This window comes from Cupressus sempervirens, chromosome 8, assembly GCF_028749045.1.
Source record: "Cupressus sempervirens isolate cs-2001-9-10 chromosome 8, ASM2874904v1, whole genome shotgun sequence".
NCBI classification, from domain to species: domain Eukaryota; kingdom Viridiplantae; phylum Streptophyta; class Pinopsida; order Cupressales; family Cupressaceae; genus Cupressus; species Cupressus sempervirens.
In genome coordinates, this window is record NC_143125.1 from 119,118,557 (window position 1) to 119,138,783 (window position 20,227).

The following is a 20,227-nucleotide window of genomic DNA, read 5'->3' on the forward strand; positions in this document are numbered from 1 at the left end:
ACTTTCAACATGCTTGGCTAACATAGTGAGCTCGAATATCACTAGGATATCTCCATTACTCAGCTATAAATCCAATTTTCTAAATGCTCGACAACAACATAGAAAAAAACATAACAATTAAATATCTCTTGCTTCTAAACAATTTATTGCATCTTAATTCATGCATATATGATATTTTTATATCTTAGATATTTGGAACTAAAGTATAATATTCTATTTCAAATATCAGTTCCACACATACCTTTGATTTCCTAGTTGGGGGTGATGTGATCACCTAATCCATTGGATAAAGTTACCTCATATGGACTTGATGTGTTGCAATCTTCCTTCTTTCTCCATGCCTTATTCATTTGTATCTTTACCTTTTTGGCATCAACCTTCTATTTTTGTCTCTGTTGAATTCATTGCTCAGTGTAGGTGACTTCTTTTGATAGTTTTTGCTGACATGACCAATTTTAAGACAACTAAAGTATATAATCTCTTTCAACCATCTATTGCAATTACCTGTAAAGTGTGTTATTATGCAAATTTTAGGGATGCGACCATATTCTTGGCAATAGTGACAAGTGTACCTTGTGTTGTAATCCCAATCACAAGAATTTCTATTGTGATGTCCCTTTGTCTATTTATTTAATGTCCACTTGGATGTGGATATTCATTTATATGCCTTGTATCCATATTTTTGACAGTTGTAACAATAACCTTCGAATTTTTGAGTGTTGGTTGTCCTACATTCATGTGCTTGATGTCCTTGCTTCTTACATTTTGTAGTGCCTCTCATGTTTGCAATCTGTACCTTGTTATATTTTGATTTGAGAGATACTTGTACTCATGTTATTATTTGTGTATTTGAGATGACCTAAGGTTCAGATTTTATACTTTGATTTCAGTATCATAGGTGCTATACTACTATGTTTTGCAGTTGGTCATATTTACATGTTGATGCCATTTTGAGATGACAGTATGTTTTATGATGATACATTGTTATTTGGTATTTGGACATATCTCTGATTATGTTATATGTTTGATTAAATACTATGGTAATTTACTTTATTCTTGCTTTGTCATGTTTTATGTGAACGCGAATGATGTAAATGGATTATTTTAGTATATTAGAATAAATGGTTAAATTAGGTATTGAATGCATTTATTGCTTTGGCTATGTCATTATATGCAATTGCACTTGATCATGTGTTTTAGTGTGCATGATTTATATCCCTAGAAATGGCACATGGAGTTAGTGATTTAGCTATTCATTTTACCAATGTCATAACTGTATGTTCAATGTATCTTTAAAATTGTTTAAATTTAACCTTCCAGTGATTTGATTAAATATAGACTTACTTACATTATGTGTTTAGACCTATGAACATGTCTGTACATTTAGAGGTTCACATTGTAATAAATTTTTGTGATTTTTGGGTTTTTGGGCTTTAATTTGATTGATTTTTAATTTCTAGCAGCTTTTCCATAGATGAATTCAATAACTTGAAATAGCTTGTTTTCATTTGGGTTGATTTGGGGTCTAACTAGTTTAACTAGTTATTTACCCTAATCAATTATTCACTCAAAAGTAAATAAATATTGAAAGAGAAAATTAATTCCTCACTTCTCACTTTTGGAAATTGAAAATTGAGAGCTTTTTCCAAAATCCTCTTCTGAGAGGATTGTGTTTCTATTTGTTGTGAGATCTAAGGGCATGAGACCTTCACAAGATCAATCTCATTGGATCCAACTTTGGGAGACCTTATTTTGCCATAGTTTTTAGTAGCTTTCAAGAGATATTTATTTTATATGGTGGATTTTTGTTTTTTGCCCCTTTTGCTGTCAAGTAGGGCTCTCCCATTTTTTTGTTTTAACTCCATTTTTTGTTATGTTTATGGTAGTTATTTGTTAGGAGGTTGAGAACTAGTGTTCCCCTCCATTTTTTATTTATTTGTTCTTCCCGATTGGTCGGGCATGAATATTTCCCTATTTTTAGGATGAGGGTTTGGGGTTTTGCATCATTATGCTAGTCATTTTTGTTAGAGTAAATAATTAATTATTAATTATTTATTCTATTACTTAAGCTTACTTAGGTTAATGCATTTATTTAATATTTAGTATTTAATGCATGTTGTGGTTAGTTGATAACAACACGGGAGTTTGTTCCCTTCTAGCATGTTCCACCTTTTTGTGGATATCTGCTAAGTTGTCATCCTTATCTTCTACCACCTTCTAGCTTGTTCTACAAGCTTCCATGAGCTCTTTATAAGCGGGCTCCCTCATTGTATCACATAAGATCATTGTGCATATTGTAAATACATTTTTCTTGTGTTTGCATTCATGTGGTCTCTCATGTCCGTTTAGGGTTTTTCCCTTGCTCCATGCTCTTCCTCTCTTTGGCTTCTCTTTGACAGGTTCTCGCATGCAGGTGATCTTGGGTGTCTTTAGAGTTGGCTTTCCTCAACTCCAACCTGGTATCAGAGCCTTCCTACTGCAGCTTGTTGAAGAATTTTGAAGCCGTGATTTGGAGTCACAAACCCTAGTTTGTTTGTGCATTTTTTCTTCAAATCAGGGGATTAGCATTTTTTAGGAGCACTTTCAGCCCAAACGGACATCACCATTGGATTCAGAAGGCCATTTGCAGTTAGGATTCATATAAAGCTTTTCGATTTTGGACATAGGGCATTTTTGGGGATTTTTTGAAGCCTCCAGGGTCTGCCGTACGGATCATATGGACGCAGTGCAAAAAAAATTCAAAAAAAATATAAATTCGCAGCACCGCCGGGCGGCCACCACCGCACCACCCAGCAGCTGCCGCCGCACAGCTCGCCGGCCACTGCCACCGGCAGCGCAGCCGCAGAGCCGCTACGGCTCGGCGCCGCCCGCGAGCCACCTTGGCGCCGCTCTCCCAAGTTCCTCCGTCGGCGTTTAAACCACCAACCTCTACGCTCCACCCGTTCTACGACCTGCTCCGCCCGGTTCTGCCTCCAGTCTGGCCACTCCGCCTGTCGCCAGCTCTGCATTCCTGCCTAGTCAGCGACAACGTGTCAGCTTTGCCTTCCAATCAGCGTCCGACAGGTGTCCGCCTAGTCAGCGCTCGACAAGTCAGCAATGCCTGCGCGTGACACGTGGCAGGCGTGCCACGTGGCACATTTCCACGTGGCCCCTGCCACATCATCAACCATACTGCCACGTGGCTATGCCACGTGGCATCCTTTTTGTAGCAACGGCCTCCAAGCCATCAAATTTAATCGCCTAACTTGCTAACGTCAGCGCTATGTCATCAGACCTTGCATGCACCTCTCCTGATTTCATTTTGGACCTACTCTTGGTTTTTTGGCCATAACTTTTGCATACGGAGGTATTTTTTTGATCCAAAAGAAGCGCCAGAAAGTTGGTTCTGAGACGGAGATTTTGGTGTAGGTATTTTTAGGTTTTGATACTTTTTCATTGACCATTTTTTCTGTTGAAGTCTGAAGTTTTGTTTTTGACTCTGACATGCATATCTTTTGCGTCCCATGTCAGTTTTTTGAAAACTTTATATTTTTTAAAAGCTAGTTTTCTCACCTTTTCAAAAATGTAGTCCTTTTCCTTAGTTTTTGGCCTCTTCTCTTTCTATCATAGTTTTAGCATTTTTTCTATATGGTAGATATTTTGAGTATTTTAGGCTCGAGGATCATTTTTCTGCCATGGTTTGCTTTGTTTTTGGCTGTACTTTCCTTTGTTGCAGCTCATTTTCAGTTCTGATCATTGTATCTATCATTTTGAAGCACTTTTTTGTATCGCACTGAGATAAAGTGCCACTTTTGCATTCCGAGGATCATGAACGTTGTTTTGAGTCAGTTGTACTTGCACTATTTTCATAAAGCACCATGGGGGGATTATTGTTTGTTGTTTTAGGCATTCTCCCTTTGTCAAGTGAGTGTCCCTTCCACGACATTAGCCCCATGCAGAGTCAGTTTGACCGTGTCTTTATCGGTGTTTGTACCTCTTTTCCTCTCTCCTCGTTCTTGATTCGTTTGCAGGAGACTTTGGCCCACCTTCTCAGTTGCCTATCATCACACCCCGTCTGCATTAAGGGGGGGTTATGCTATTGTTCTAATGCATCCGTGGTTTGATGGTTCGATAGTGTGAACTATGTATTCAATGGTTGATCCTATATACAAGGCGATTGCAGTGGCTGGCTACCTATGCATTTCGGTGAAATGGATCATCTACCATATAGACATGCTCGGTTCATGCCTTCTTCTTCCATGGAGTTTCTTTAGATCATCAGTTTGGCAGATTTGCAACTTCTTCATGCTTCAGTGATGCTTCTTCATGATCACTCCTTGTTCCTATTTTAGGGGACATTTTCCCTAGTTGGAGACTTCTTCAGTTCTTCACTAGGTTCTTACCTCTTTTTGGGGGAGGGTTTTTCCCACGTGGTTTTCTCTCTTTCTCCGCTTTCAGAGGTTGTCTTTTCTTGCATTGTACTTGGGTACTTAACATGGCCTCGTTGCCGAGACCCATTCTGCATTCATCTTAGTCTTGTGAGCTTAAGGCATTTCCCTAAGTTGCACTTAAGGGGGGGTGTTAGAGTAAATAATTAATTATTTATTATTTATTCTATTACTTAAGCTTACTTAGGTTAATGCATTTATTTAATATTTAGTATTTAATGCATGTTGTGGTTAGTTGATGACAACACGGGAGTTTGTTCCCTTCTAGCATGTTCCACCTTTTTGTGGATATGTGTTGAGTTGTCATCCTTATCTTCTACCACCTTCTAGCTTGTTCTACAAGCTTCCATGAGCTCTTTATAAGCGGGCTCCCTCATTGGATCACATAAGATCATTGTGCATATTGTAAATACATTTTTCTTTTGTTTGCATTCATGTGGTCTTTCATGTCCGTTTAGGGTTTTTCCCTTGCTCCATGCTCTTCCTCTCTTTGGCTTCTCTTTGACAGGTTCTCGCATGCAGGTGATCTTGGGCGTCTTTGGAGTTGGCTTTCCTCAACTCCAACAATTTTTGCATATGGTGTCTGAACCCAAATTTTATTGGATTTTGTGCCCTAAAACCAAATGGATTTTATTTTCAAAATTTTCTAGTTTTAGGGTGTTTACCTCGACTTATGTACCACCCTATTTTCGTAGGTTTTCTTAGTATGATGTTGATCATAGACTTGGATCATTCATTGAGATCTCAAGTAGATCACTATTGCACTTTTGTATTTCTTTGGAATGTAGGTCACACCTATCCTCTCGAGCTTGTTTTTGGTTGAGTGGTATTTTTGTTGTGTTCTTATCCAATCCTTGTGTTATGATCTTCATGATGGTGGTGCATAACACATGAGTACATATGTATAGACTTGTCGAGTGACTTACGAGGCCTAATCTCCCGTTTGTACTTTGATGTAGTTATGATCATTTGGGGTTGGGTTGGGAATATGCATTCCTATGGGCACTCATCATTGGATGAGCATGGGTAGGGTAAGGTAGCACCATGCAGGGGGCATCTATCTTGTAGCCTGGTGATCATTATGCCCAGAGGGTTGGCAGAGGAAATTTTAATCAAGTGATAACTAAATAAAACACTAGGTGGTAATAAAACTTAAGATAATAAAATATTCACTATGAGAACCTTTTGCTAAGGAGTTGAATCGCATGAACTGAACTTGGGCTATATGATGCCAAGTGACTCTCCATGTTGTTAGCCCCTACATAGTATCCATTGAGTGTCTAACCAAGACCTGTAGTACTTTTTGTTGTCCTGGTTTTTCATCCTTGCCAGATGTTGAACCTCACAATTAAAAACCTAGGGTCATATTTGAAAAATTGGTAGTACTTAGTAAAAAAACCCTAGTTCAAATTTCTTGAAAGGTAAAATAAAATCTAGTTGTGTGCCCTAATTTTCAAAGAGATATTCATTTTCAAAATAGTGCAGCATATAGTTTACCCTAAGTTTTCTTTTTATAAAGATTAGCTTATTTTTATTTTTTCACAAATTGACCTTTTAATTTCCAAGCTTACCTTAGCCATGGTCATCTTTTCTAATCATTAAGAGAAACTCTTAAACCTAGATGAGTAATTATGGTCAGCCGTAGATCTCAATATGATTGACAAATGACACTTACCCACTAGATGAAGTTGCAAGGTCTTTAAATAATGTGGGGAAGCATCCTTGAGACACGTAGCATTTGATGATGTCATGAATTCACCCCTATCACATGCTGTAATAAAGTCTTTGTCGTGGCAACTGTCAGAACACGTTGGTTTGAAAGGAGATGTTCTATCTATCAATCTAGCTTACTAGACGTGATAAAGGTGCAATTTTATATGATTGTTGATCTTTGGTAGATCAACAACTAGCACTTACTCACAAGATGAAGTTACCTAACATTTAAGTAATATTGGGAAGCACCAATTTGCCATGTGGCTAGGTGGGACTAGTTATCGTGGACAATTGCTAACGTATGCTAGGTTGGAAAATGTGTTGATATGGAATGCCAGTTGGGTCACAATATTAAATGTCTTATTTGAAAGATGCTTTGAATTTTCATAATTGTCAATCTTTAGGGGATCAACGACTGGCACTTACCTGCATTATCAAAATGCTCAAACTTTAAACAAAGTAGGGAAGTGCCTACTTGACATGTGTCCAGGATATGCAAAGCTTTAAAACAATTTTTCTTTTTAAACAAAGTCATCCGATATCATGAAATTGATGAATGAAATTCAAACTTTAAGCATGGCATAAAATTAATGGCTAAAGGAAATTAATATTGCCAAAACTCCTTCATGTGATCTTAATGCCCTATTATAATTTGCAAATTCATCAGTACCAAACCACAAAATCACAAAAAATTCTTAGAGCACAAGGGTTTTAAGAGCTAGGGCACAAAATTCTACACAGTGATCAAAAAAATTATAGTACAATTTATAGAGTAAAGGAAGCATAATTTAGTGGATAAGTGGTCTGTAATTATTGAAAATCAAGGAATTAGAATTGTGTGAAGTTGGATTTTTCAAAAAGTGCCTCCATGAAAGGAATTCTTCGGTCACACTAATTATCTTAAAAGATCGGTTCATGATGATTTCTTGGAACAATTTCCTTTATCTGCACATGAGATAACAAAAGGTAGAGAGCTTATCCCAAAAAGCCCTAGGTTGGTTGTGGGTCAGGGTTTTTATGATAGAGCCAATTGGGTGAGAGATACACTTATTTTGTAGGAGGTTTAGAATTATTTGTAAAATGGTTCATTGAATGCAACCTAGACAATGTTTGGGAATTTGATGTCGTTAAATTAGTGGTTCCTAGGGTTTTCTTTGATAGTGATTTTTGATATACTTGGTAATTTGAAGGACTTTGATGAGAAATGGATTTCTATTCAAAAGAGAATAACAATTTGTCTTTCCAAGTACATAACAAAGAAGTCTGACCTTTTTCCCAATGCCCTTAAAAGGGTTGATAGAATAAAAGAAAAAGAAGAATGGGGAAAGGAATTAGATGAACTACTATGTCATAGAATGAATAATGTTATAAATGAAAAAGGGCATATATCATGGGAAATGACCAATGAAGAGCTGGTCAAAGTGCAATTATTTTACAATGTTATTAGAAAAGATCTTGTTGAAATAGAAAGAGTTGGAAAGTTTGTAATAAAAGTGCAGTAGGATATCCTAAATTTTGATTGGCCTAATGACACTATTTTTAACAAGTGGAAAGAAGAATTGGTGTCTTTGAAACATGTGGTAGAAGATGATGGGGTAGATAAGGACACAAAAGTAACTATTACCTTAACAATTTTTGATGAAGATAGTGAAAACCCCCAAGTTGAGGTTAACTTGCAGGTACTAGAACAAGACACATCATTAACAAGCTTCATAGCCACATACTCCGAGGAGTCAAAATAACCAAAGAATAAATTGTGGAATTCATGGTTTTGGAAGTGTAATAGAAAAGTGGTCCACCTAAAGAATATTTTGATGTAAAGTTTTCTTGTTACACAAAGTTTTGTCTTTTTGTGATAGCTACAAAATGTAAATATCTTTTGTCAAAAGGACAGTTGTCAGTTATCTATGCCTGAAGCATGTTGCATCTCACACTATATAAGTGAGATTCCAGGGCTAAAGAAAGAGTCTGAATTATTGTCTTTCTAAATCTTTACTAAGTATGTTTGACCCAACCTTTTGATGAATACTTTTTGATATTGTTTTCTCTATAGATTTATGAGAATACATTAATTTTTCAGGATTTAGATGTTTGCTCTTGAGTCATTCTGAGTCTCGTTCAATTGTATACAATGTTTTTATTTTTTCAAAATGAAATTAATACAAAGATGAGCTATCACCACATCTTTTCTTGTTGAATCTTGTAACTAGTTATTTTGAAGTTATATAGGCAAAGCTTGTCCTATTGAATGCAATCGAATCAAATTGTATATCAATTCAATATTGATATTAAGTCAATGAATTAAATAAATACTTTAGTGGTATCGATAGGGTTTCCATGGTAATAGGAAGGATGTTTGTAATTATAATTTTTAGTAAGAATTATTGATAAAGTTGATTGTAAAGCAATCAATCAAATCTAGGGATTGAATGGACTCTGAATCCCAACGGATGAGGCACAAATCTACTAAATTTGATCTGTATGTGAAAAAATCATAGGCAATCATCAAGCTCAAATTAAAAATCAATTTAACTTTACTACTCAAAAGAATTATCAATGCTGGTTAGTACGTGTTTGCATTTGATCTCTCAACCTTAGTTAGCTACTATTGCTAGAAGCACTTGTAAATTTGAGAGGAATTGTGACCAAATCTATTTATAAGGGATGTGTATTATTTTAAAGTGTCATACAATGAGCAAAATATGTATATGTTAGAGGTAGGAGGTGAGAATCAGAATGAAACTAAGAGATTCTTTCTCAATATTATTCATTTGAACCATCCCTTAAGTATACCCACCTTGGTTCTGCAGAGCCTAAAGAGTAGGAAATCTATCTTGATTTGGTTGCAGTTGGGTCCAAATAAGGGACACATTCAGTTGTTTATAGGAAGTAGTTGATCCTTAGATTATTTGTGCTTTCATTATCTTGGTATTGAGTACTTTGATACTTAATAGTTGAAAAACCCTAACAAAATAGCAACTCTACTAGGGAATTCCTTAATGTGCATGTGAAAGTAAAGTGTAAAAAAATTTCTTTGGTCTTGTTGTGTATGTATGTGTGAGATCACTTTGTAGTACTATTTGTGGTTGTACTGGGCTTTTTTTAGTGACAAACCTTGAGAATTTAAAAAGAGAGAGAGAAACAACCCTAGTGCCATAGGCATACATTGACGTATACAACCTTTATGAAGTGTCTTATCTATCAAGCAAGAGTTGCAATCATGTGTTTTTTGTGATTGATCCCTTGTGTAATAAAGTTATTTGGTATTTTCTTATACTTTTTCCTTTGAAGTCAAAAGCTATCTTACTGTCATTTTTCCCTAGAATAGGGTGGAAGCTCAGTCAAGGTTTTGAAGCTAGTGCTTATTTAACAAAAATTCTCTTTAATGGCTGATGAAGGGAAGAATACAAGAGCTTATGCAAGGACCAATCCTAATGTACCCTTATATACTGATTTACCCGAAGCTGGTAGGAAGAATCAAGGCAAAAAGAAGGTAAATCCAATCCCACCTAGAAACCTAGAAGTAATACATCAGTATATCCTTATTATCAACTAGTGGTAGGAAGGGAGTCTCCTTCATTAAGTTTTGAGTCAGAAACTACAAGGCTTTTGGGGTGGAATATTAGTACTGCACTACAACAAGACCGAGTTTACCATGATAAAAATGTTTCCTCAATAGGAGATACTTTTCATATATCAGCTATGAACCATAGGTTAGGATATGGGAATGTCATTAAAGATCCTAGAATAGTTACATAGATGGAGCCTAATCTTATTGATCTTGATGACCCATTTGATTCAGAGGCAACTTCTGTAGATCCTAAAGAAGTATGTTCAGAGATAGAAGTTCTAAAGAAATGGGTTGCAAAAGAGGAAGGAAAACATATTCATTTGAAGAAGGAAAGGGAGCAAGCTACTATGAATGCTATTATTGAAAGAGATAACTTGCTTAGAAGGATGGCTACTTTGAAGGAATGGAACAAGAAGTTGGAAGAAAGGACCTCAGTCCTTCATGTTGATGTGTTTGGGGAAATGGATAGTTGAAGGTCTAAAGTTCTAGAACAAGTAGAACTCGTGAGCCAAGGGTAAGAACCTATCATTTCCCAAGTCCAAGCCTATAAGCCAATCCAAGTAGATCTTGTAGAACCTATTGTGAAATCCACTGATAAAGGAAAGGGCAAAGCTATAGGAATTCAAATAAATGAACCCCAAGCTACATTAAGCAAATCTATGAATCCTCCCATGTCTAAACTAGACCTTGATCTTGAAAGGGCTAGAAAAGAAAAAGAGGATCTGGCAAAAGAACTTGAGAAGGTTGAGAATGAAGCTCAAGCAGTAGAAACTAGGAGAAAGATTTAGTTCATCAAATCTAACTCTGCTTTAGCTTCCTAGCCCAACTTGTCTACCCAAAATGCAACTTCTATGCCTACTTGTGGACTTATAGTATCTAGTCAGACAATGTCCCACTCTGCTCTTGTGTCATCATCCACTACTAGTATTCCAATCCCTACTATCCAAATACAATAATCTCAAGCCAATATTGCTCAAAATCATAACAATATAGCAAGCACATCAAATGCTACTAGTTTTTAGAAGAAGCCTATATATATGGAAAAATTTAGACAAATATCATTCCTAGGGATTCCTAGTTTCCCTCATCCCATATCTTTTGATCTAAGAGATAGAGTTGTTAAGTTCTTTGGGAATAATGTTGTCACTGGAGAGGAACACTTGAGAGACTTTGTAGAGATGTTGAATGACTTTGAAGTTAAGCGTAAAGATGTGGTGATGAAATTGTTTGTGCATTCATTAATAGAAGATGTGAGGGACTGGTTTAGGAGATTACTATATGATTGTGTTAGTTCTTGGACTAATATGCAAAAATTGTTCAAAGAATAATATGGTGACAATACTAACGTTGGTTTCATGTTGAATAATTTCACTAATATCAAGAAAAACCCTAATGAATCTACATTTGATTTCAATGTAAGGTTTCAAAAGGGAATGTATAAGTTGTTCTAGGTTATGAGATTGAATGAGGATGTTTACATCTTACAACAAATTCTAATGCTTTTGACAGCAAGATGGCTTATCAGTTGAGGGATAAAGATCCTAAAAATTTGAGGGGTGCTTATAAGATTGTAGTGAATATTGAAAATAATAGAAAAGCTTCTGATAAGCTTGGGAGGAGAGATGATCCAAAGCTATTCAATCCCAAGAATAATAACAAAAGGGAAGTTGATAAAACTCCTGTAGGGAAGAAACCTAAAGAATCCACAATAGGTCAAGTATTGGACTTGTTAAAAAAGATGAACCCAATTACTTTCAATACACATAAGTCAAATGTTGGTGAGAAGGTCCCAGTGAATTTAATAACTATTTCAACAGAAAGCCAAGAATGCAGTACTATCCTTATACCACTCAATGGAAAGATGGCAAACCAATTCTTAACCAACCCCAAAACATGAAGGATAAGGGTACAATAGATACTTTGTAAAGTTCTATTAATATGAATGATGATGTACCCTAGTGCATCATATGTCAATCACCCCACTCTCCATATTATTGTGCAGTTGCTCAATCATTTACTTTAGATCAAAGTGCACAAAATGGAGAGGATGAAGAAGGAAAAAGCCATGATGATGTAAGTTGTAATATGGTAAGCATGTTTGATGATTGCATAGATTCTAATTTAGAGGAACATGAGGATGATGTCACTAGTCAGAGAATTTATTACCAACTACATCATCAACAAGTATTCTCAGATGATGAAAATTATGATAAAGACAAGGCATGTAATGTATCTTCAAATATTGAAAATATAAATTTGAGAACACATTCCAAAGAAGGGATTGGAAAAATCATTGCAGAAATGATTTCTCAAGTGCACAGTAACTATAACCTAAGGAATAGGACAATTGGAAATGATGCTAGCAAATCTTCTGGAATATTCATCAAGGATATTACATAGAAGATGAAGGATGCGAGCAGCAAGACTCATACTAAGACAACAAAGGCTAAAGATAGTAAGGCCAAGAAGTGGCAGCCAAAAAAGAAAGTGCAATTTCAAACAAGTGATATCCCTAAGATAGTGGTGCAAGAAATGAATTCAGGATCTGATTTAGCCAAGCAGGTTGTAGTGCCTACTACTTAAAGGACTTCAACTCCAGGTATGCTCGTAAAGCCTACTATATCTAAGCCTATTGATATGATATCCATGTTGTCACAAATTACTATCAAAGTACCTTTGTCTGAATTATTTAGAATTGATGAGCACAAGAGCAAGGCCTTGTCATGGTTGGGTGGGATAGGAAATAATGGTAGTGTGGCTGAACCAAGCACCACTTAGCAATCCCCAATAGTGGTAGAAGATAATGGTATTGTATCCCAAATCCCTCAAATATTTTTGGATGATTCATCAGTAGCCTACATAGAAGATATCAACCCATTTTTCCTTAGTCTGATCATAAAAGGAAAAATCCTAAAGAACTTCATGATAAACTCAGGAACCTCTAACATCATCATGCCCTTTAAAGTTATGAAAGCTTTAGGTCTGAAGGTAGATACCAACAAAGGTAGATGTAGGGATATGGATGCTAAAGAAGTCCCTATCATAGTTACTATTAATGCATTTCCATTCAAGTTAGCAGCATATCCTAAGGTAGAATTGACCATGTTAGTCCTTGTGGTTGACATTCCTCCACATTATAGGGTGTTGCATTCTAGAAAATGGAGTCCTGGTATGGGAGGTAGCTTGGAGTGTGATTTGTCTTATGCAACTTTCCATATAGGTGATAAGGCAATTAGGTTTGATAGGGAGCCAAGGGTTAATAAGATTCTAGGAGAAGGAATTGATAAGGATTCAAATTGCTTTTTGGACACTGGTATAAATGCTTTTAGGGTAGAATTGATCATTCAAGAAGTAGAGAAATTGCATGTTGTAATTGAACATAAAGTGGAATTTTGTATAGATTCACCAATTTTATGGACTATGTACTTTGATGGGGCTAGTTCCAAAGAGCGTTGAGGGGTAGGGGTAATTTTTGTTTCTCTTGAGAAGAATACTTTTAGATATTCATTTATTTTGAAATTCTCTTGTACCAATAATATAGTCCAATATGAAGCCCTGCTCTTAGGATTGAAGGTTGCCACCCATCATGGAATCAAAATGTTGCATGTCATAGGTGATTCTGAATTGGTTATCTCACAAATAAAGGAAACTTATTTTTCAAAAAAACAAAAGGTTAAAACAATATTTAAATGCAATTTGGGATCAAATAGAGTTTTTTGATGCATTTGGTATTTCATGGAGAGATAGAAGTCAGAATAAAATGGTTGACTTATTAGAAAATGTGGCAATCAAGCCTAAGGAAATTTCATTTGCAGGAATCTCACAAATAGAAGTTCAAAATAGACCTTCAATACCTAACAATATTGAAAATGGGAAGTTTTTGAAGATGATAAAGATATTTTAAACTTCATGTTAAGTGAGGACAAATACCAGGGTCAAGAAATGGATTGTACTGATTTAATTGAAACCATTGATGGTAAGGAAATTATTTTTGGCTAGGAGATTATGTAGTTGAAAACCAATGAGGTACCTAAGGGGTTAGTGGTTTTGGAGAATATTTTTTATAATTAAGATAGAGTAAAACTTGGAACTAGGGACCCTAAGCCTCAAGAATTAGAAGAAGTAAATCTTGGTACTACTGAGGCTCCCAAGAAGGTTTATATTTGCCAAAGCTTGCCTCTTGAAATTAGAAAAATGCTAATTGATTTGTTGAGGAAGTACATACATGTTTTTGTAGGGTCATATGATGACCTTAAGGCTTATAGGGAAGATTTATTTCAACATGTTATATCATTGAAAGATAATGTGAAACCTTTTAGAAAAAAGCAAAGACCAGTAAATCCTACCATAGCCCCCAAAATGCAAGAAGAGTTGATGAAGCTAAGGGATAGAGGGATAATTAAACTTATTAGGCATTCCACTTGGGTCTCAAATCTGGTGCCTGTCAAAAAAAAGAATGGAGACATCAGATTGTGTGTAGATTTTAGAAACCTAAACATTGCTTCTCTATAGGACAATTATGGGTTGCCAAACATGGAGGCCATGTTGCAACAAGTAACTGGCTCTGAGTTGATGTCTATGATGGATGGATTCTTAGGGTACAATAAATTCCTTGTGAAAGAAAATGAACAATTTATGACAGCATTTACAACCCCATGGGGAACTTATGTGTATGTGAGAATGCCATTTGGGTTGATCAATGTTGGTGCAACTTTTTAGAGGGCTGTGGATGTAGCTTTCCATGATTACGTCAATAATTTTATGATAGTATACCAAGATGAACCTACAGCTTATTCCAAGAAGGTTGAAGACCATTGTACACACCTAGAGAATATTTTTATCAAAGCCTTGGAATATGGAGTATCTTTAAATCAAAAGAAATGCACATTCGGTGTAACAAAAGGTAGATTATTGAGACACATAGTATCAAAGGATGGAGTAAAAATAGATTCTAAAAGAGTGATAAACATTGATAAGGTTCCCAAGCCAAAAAATGTAAAGGAAATATAAACTTTCTTTGGGTAAGTTAATCTTCTGAGGAGGATTGTTACAAACTTTGCTAAAGTTAGTAGGCCTATTTCAAAAATGCTTAAGAAAGGAGCTACTATCAACTAGGATGGTGAACCTTCATAGGCATTTCAAGATATTAAAACTACCATAAAGAATGCTCCAATCCTTAGGACTCCAGATTACACAAAACCAATGCACATATTCTCTTTTGCATCTTTCCATACTGTAGCTATAGTATTGTTGTAGAAGAATGAAGAAGGATATGAACAACCTATTGCTTTCTTCAATAAATCATTACAACCTACTGAACTAAAATATGAGTTACACAAGAAGCAAGCATATGCTTTGGTAAAGGTTGTTAAGGCTTTTAGATGTTATTTGATAGGTGTCATTTTTATTGCATTTGTACCTAGTGTAGCTGTCAAGGACATTTTTTCTCAGTAGGAGGTATCAGGTAAGAGATGTAGATGGATCAATAGGATCCAAGAATTTAACTTTGAAATTTAGATCATAAAATTGGTAAGAGGTCAAGGATTAGCTAAGCTTATGGCTTAATCCAACTTAGATGCTAATCAGATCAATATAGTAACAAATGATTTAAGGTCAAGCTTATGTGACATGGACCATTGTGAATGGTATACTAATGTTATTTATTATTTGCAACATATGGAAGCCCCTTCCCATTTGACTAAGAATGAAAAAAGGAGTACTAAGTTACAAGCCATTAGGTATATTATTGTCTAGAATGACTTATGGTGGAGAAACATTGAAGGAGTGCTACTAAAATGTGTTGATCAAGAAAAATCAAAAGAAATATTGAAGGAAATGATTTCTAGAGTCTGTGGAGGACATTATATGGCTAAGACAATTGCACACAAAGTGATGAGAGCTAGATTCTGGTGGCCTTCTCCTTTCAAAGATGCTCAGTTGATGGTAAGAAAATGTGATGCCTGTTAGCAATTTGTAGGAAAGTTGAAATTTTCAAGAAACACACCATTAAAACCATCAAAAGTTCAAGCACCATTCTAGCAATGGGGAATGGATTTTATAGGTGAGATTTCTCCCAAATCTAGTACTAGTTACACATGGATATTAGTTGCTACTAATTACTTCACAAAATGGGCAGAAGCAATTCCTACAAGAAATTAAACTAGCAAGGTTGTAAATAACTTTTTGCTAAATAACATCATTTCTAGATTTGCTTGTCCTAAGACGATTGTGATGGATAATGCTATGTACTTTAGATTTGAGGAGTTTATAAAATTTTGTGATAAATATGGAATTAAAAGATCAACATCTTCTCCCTATCATCCAGAAGGAAATGGACAAGCTAAGTCCACAAATAAGAGCTTCCTGAAAATAATAAAAAGGACACTAGATGATAATAAGAAATCCTTGGATTCTAAATTACAATTAGCAATATGGGTTGATAGGGTGACAATAAAAAAGGCTATAGGAGTAGCACCCTTTGATATTGTGTATGGAATCCAAGCAAGGATGCCTCAGAGCAATCTAGTGGGACTCTATAATTACATCCAAAAATATGATGAGGATATTATTGATGACATGCAGGAAAGACTAAATGAGCTTGTACGGTTGACTGAAACAAGGAGAGAAACATCTCTCAGAAATCAAAAGTTGCAACTACAAGTTAAGACATTCTATGATAAAAGAATAGTGAGTAAGAAATTTGAATTTAAAGATTTAGTCCTCATGTGGAATGCTAGTATTGAGGATAAGAGAAAACGTGGAAAATTTGACCCTATATGGTTGGGTCCTTATCTAATCAAAGCCTCATGGGGAGAGGATTCTTATTTGCTAAAGGATCTATCAGGCAACATTCTTGAGCTACCAGTTCATGGATAGTTCTTGAAGAGGTATTTTTGCTAAAAATACATGTCTTCTCCATGAACAATAGTTTTTAGGGTTTTCTGTATATTTGTTTATTCTATATGTCTGTGTATAGTTTTTGTATTTTCTTTTCCTATTGTAGTTGCTCTCTCAAAGTTTTCAAGTTAAAAGGAAGTCAAGGTTAATGTCTACTTCTCCCAAGGATTATGAGCCATCATATGAATCTTTGCATATTCATTGTCCCTAGACAAAGCCACTTTTGGCCTAGTTTTTCATCCTTGTAATATGTTGAACCTCACAATTAAAAACCTAGGGTCATATTTGAAAAATTGGTAGTCCTTAGTAAAAAGACCCTAGTTCAAATTTCTTGAAAGGTAAAATAAAACCTAGTTGTGTGCCCTAATTTTCAAAGAGGTATTCATTTTCAAAATAGCGCAGGATATAGTTTACCCTAAGTTTTCTTTTTGTAAAGATTACTTTATTTTTAATTTTCCATGAATTGGCCTTTTAATTTCCAAGCTTACCTTAACCATGGTCATCTTTCCTAAGCATTAAGAGAAATTCTTAAACCTGGACGAGTAATTATGGTCAGTCATAGATCTTAGTATGATTGACGAATGGCACTTACCTACTAGATGAAGTTTCAAGGTCTTTAAATAATGTCGAGAAGCACCCTTGAGAGATGTAGCATTTGATGATGTCATGAACTCACCCCTATCACACACTATAATAAAGTCTTTATCGTGGCAGATGTCAGAACACGTTGGTTTGAAAGGAGATATTCTATTGGTCAATCTAGTTGTTTGGATGTGATAAAGGTGCAATTTTCTGTGTTTTGATCTTTGGTAGATAAATGGTTAGCGCTTACCCACAAGATGAAGTTACCTGAAATTTAAGTAATGTGGGGAAGTTCCAATCTTCCATGTGGTGAGGTGGGACAAGTTATGACAAACAGTTGCTGACTTTCAGTAGGTTGGAAAAGGTGTTGATATAGAATGCCAGTTGGATCCCAATATTAAATGTCTTATTTGCAAGATGCTTTGAATTTTCATAACTATCAATCTTTAGGGGATCGACAACTGGCACTTACCCACATTATCAAAATGCTTGAACTTTAAACCAAGTGGGAAATTGCTTGCTTGACACGTGTCTAGGATATTCAAAGCTTTACAATAGTTTTACTTTTTAAACAATGTTGTCCATGTCATGAAATTGATAAATGAAATTCAAACTTGAAACACGGCATAAAATTAATGGCTAAAGGAAATTAATATTTCTCAAAACTCCTATGTGCAGTCTTAATGCCCTAGTATAATTTGCAAATTCATCAATACCAAACCACACAATTGCAATGAATTCTTAAAGCGAAAGGGTTTTCGAAGCTAGGGCACAAAATTCTACACAGTCTTCAACAAATTATTGTACAATTTATAGAGGAAAAGAAGTGTAATTCAATGGCTAAGTGGTTTGTAACTATTGAAAATTAAGGAATTAGAATTGTGTGAAGTTGGATTTTTCAAAAAATGTCTCCAAGAAAGGAATTCTCCAGTCACACTGATTATCTTAAAAGATTAGTCCATGATGATTTCTTAGAACAATTTCCTTTATCTGCACATGAGATAAAAAAAAGTAGAGAGCTTATCCCAAAAAGCCCTAGGTTGGTTGCGGGTGAGGGTTTTTATGATAGAGCCAATTGGGTGAGAGATGTGTAGGTTTCTGTAGGAGGCTTAGAATTATTTTTAAAATGGTTTGCTGAACAAAACCTAGACACCCCTTTCAGTAATGTTTGGGAATTTGATATTGGTAAATTAGTGGTTCCTAGGGTTTTCTTTGATAGTGATCTATTGTCTGATATGGCCAAGAAATATGACCATATCACTATAATTGTAAAGAATTATGTTGGAGACAATTTTTTATGGTTTCACCTAAATTGATCAATGGGGCTTTTAAGCTCAATCCTAACCATGTAGTTCATGAGCCTATTGATATGGATGATCTTCAAGCAAGATATGATGCCTAGAGAGTATATTTGAGACTGGGGCCATTACAACAACATATTGCTAAGATGGGGTCGCTACCCTTGGTTATACCAAGCACTCGAGAGCCACTAATGAGGAAATATTTTGATTCTAGAACTCAAGCCTTATACTTTACTCTTTGCTAGATAATTGGGTGGATAAGGAGGAATACATCCAAGGTTCTATTATTCTTATTATGGCTTAGACATTGAAGTTTGGAATGAACACCATTCTTGATTTTGCTACCTTGATTTCAGAAGAAATTCATAATAGTTTGGTTGGAATATCTCAAGGTAAGGTGAACAAGCCTTTTTGCTGGTACTCTTTGTTGATGCACATATGTCTCTATAAGGGAGTTACTTTTTCTCTAAGGGAATGGAGCTAGAGCTAGAAAAGGATGGTCAGAAGCTACCACTCCAGCTATAGAGTGCTGACATGACTTGGGAAGCTAGGGATGCTAGCTATGTTAGATTTGATAGATATTTTGCATCAAGGCTCAAATTGCTCCTAAATAGGGATAGTCCAAGAATTCCATAGCCTCCATGATAATTTATCAGACCTAATGACCATGTTAAGGGACTTCTGGTCAGTCATAATTGGGGGGAGATAATCCCATACAATGTTTCTACTGTGATTAGAGTTTATGTTTTTTTGGGAAAACCTCATGTTTTACCTTTCCATGTACCTCTAAAGATAGGAATTGCAAAGTTTTTGTGGCAAATTGGAACCATTGAAGAAAGGGATAGGATTGGCAAAGGTAAAGCCACTTTCTTTCCTATTGTTACTATGGCTCATGATTTTGTCTTTATAAAGAAAGGATGGACGAATCTTAGTTTATTTTTTAATAGATATCACATGGTAGAATCCCATGCAAGATATATTGATCCAAAAGGATTCTATGACCTCCTAAGGGAGAGGAAAAAAGTTAAGGTTATTACACAACATGTATACTTCCCTGAAGATGTTATTAGAAATACTTTTTCATTACAAGAACAGGAAGTTAGAATAGAAAAATGTATAGTCTTCAGTAAAGTCTTAGAAATCATTAATGCTTTTGACCCAAATTATAACCCCTTAAAAGATGAGAAGTATTGGGGGGCCAGAATGAATGTATTAATGAATAATTTTGCTATAATAATGCAAACTATGAATGAAAAGAATGCTACCTTTGTTAAGACATATCTTGATAAAGTAGCAGAGGTGGAGAGAAGGATAAATAGCTGAATGATAGTTGCTCCAGGCTAGTATACATTATAGAGGAGGGCAGGATATGTTGTGGTTTAGAATATACAACATGTTCCCCCTCATATAAGGCCAAGACTAGAGAGTCCACCTACCACCAATGCACCCAAAAGACAGAAACAGGAATAGGGATCCTCTTCTTGTGTGGAAGAGTATTCACCAACTTAAACCCCACTTTGAATAGAAGATGAAGCATCTTTAAGAGAACAATTATGAAAAAAGGGTGGGGAAGGAGATATAGTTGTTACTACTGTTGATATAGAAAGAGGAGTGCCTCAGGAGCCTCCTATGCCCTCCTTTGACCTCACTGTTGTTGATTACAGAGGTAAGGAGATAGATCCTATTATTTCTCAAGCCTCTCAAAAGTTCATAGATGATGAGAATTTTTTTAAATC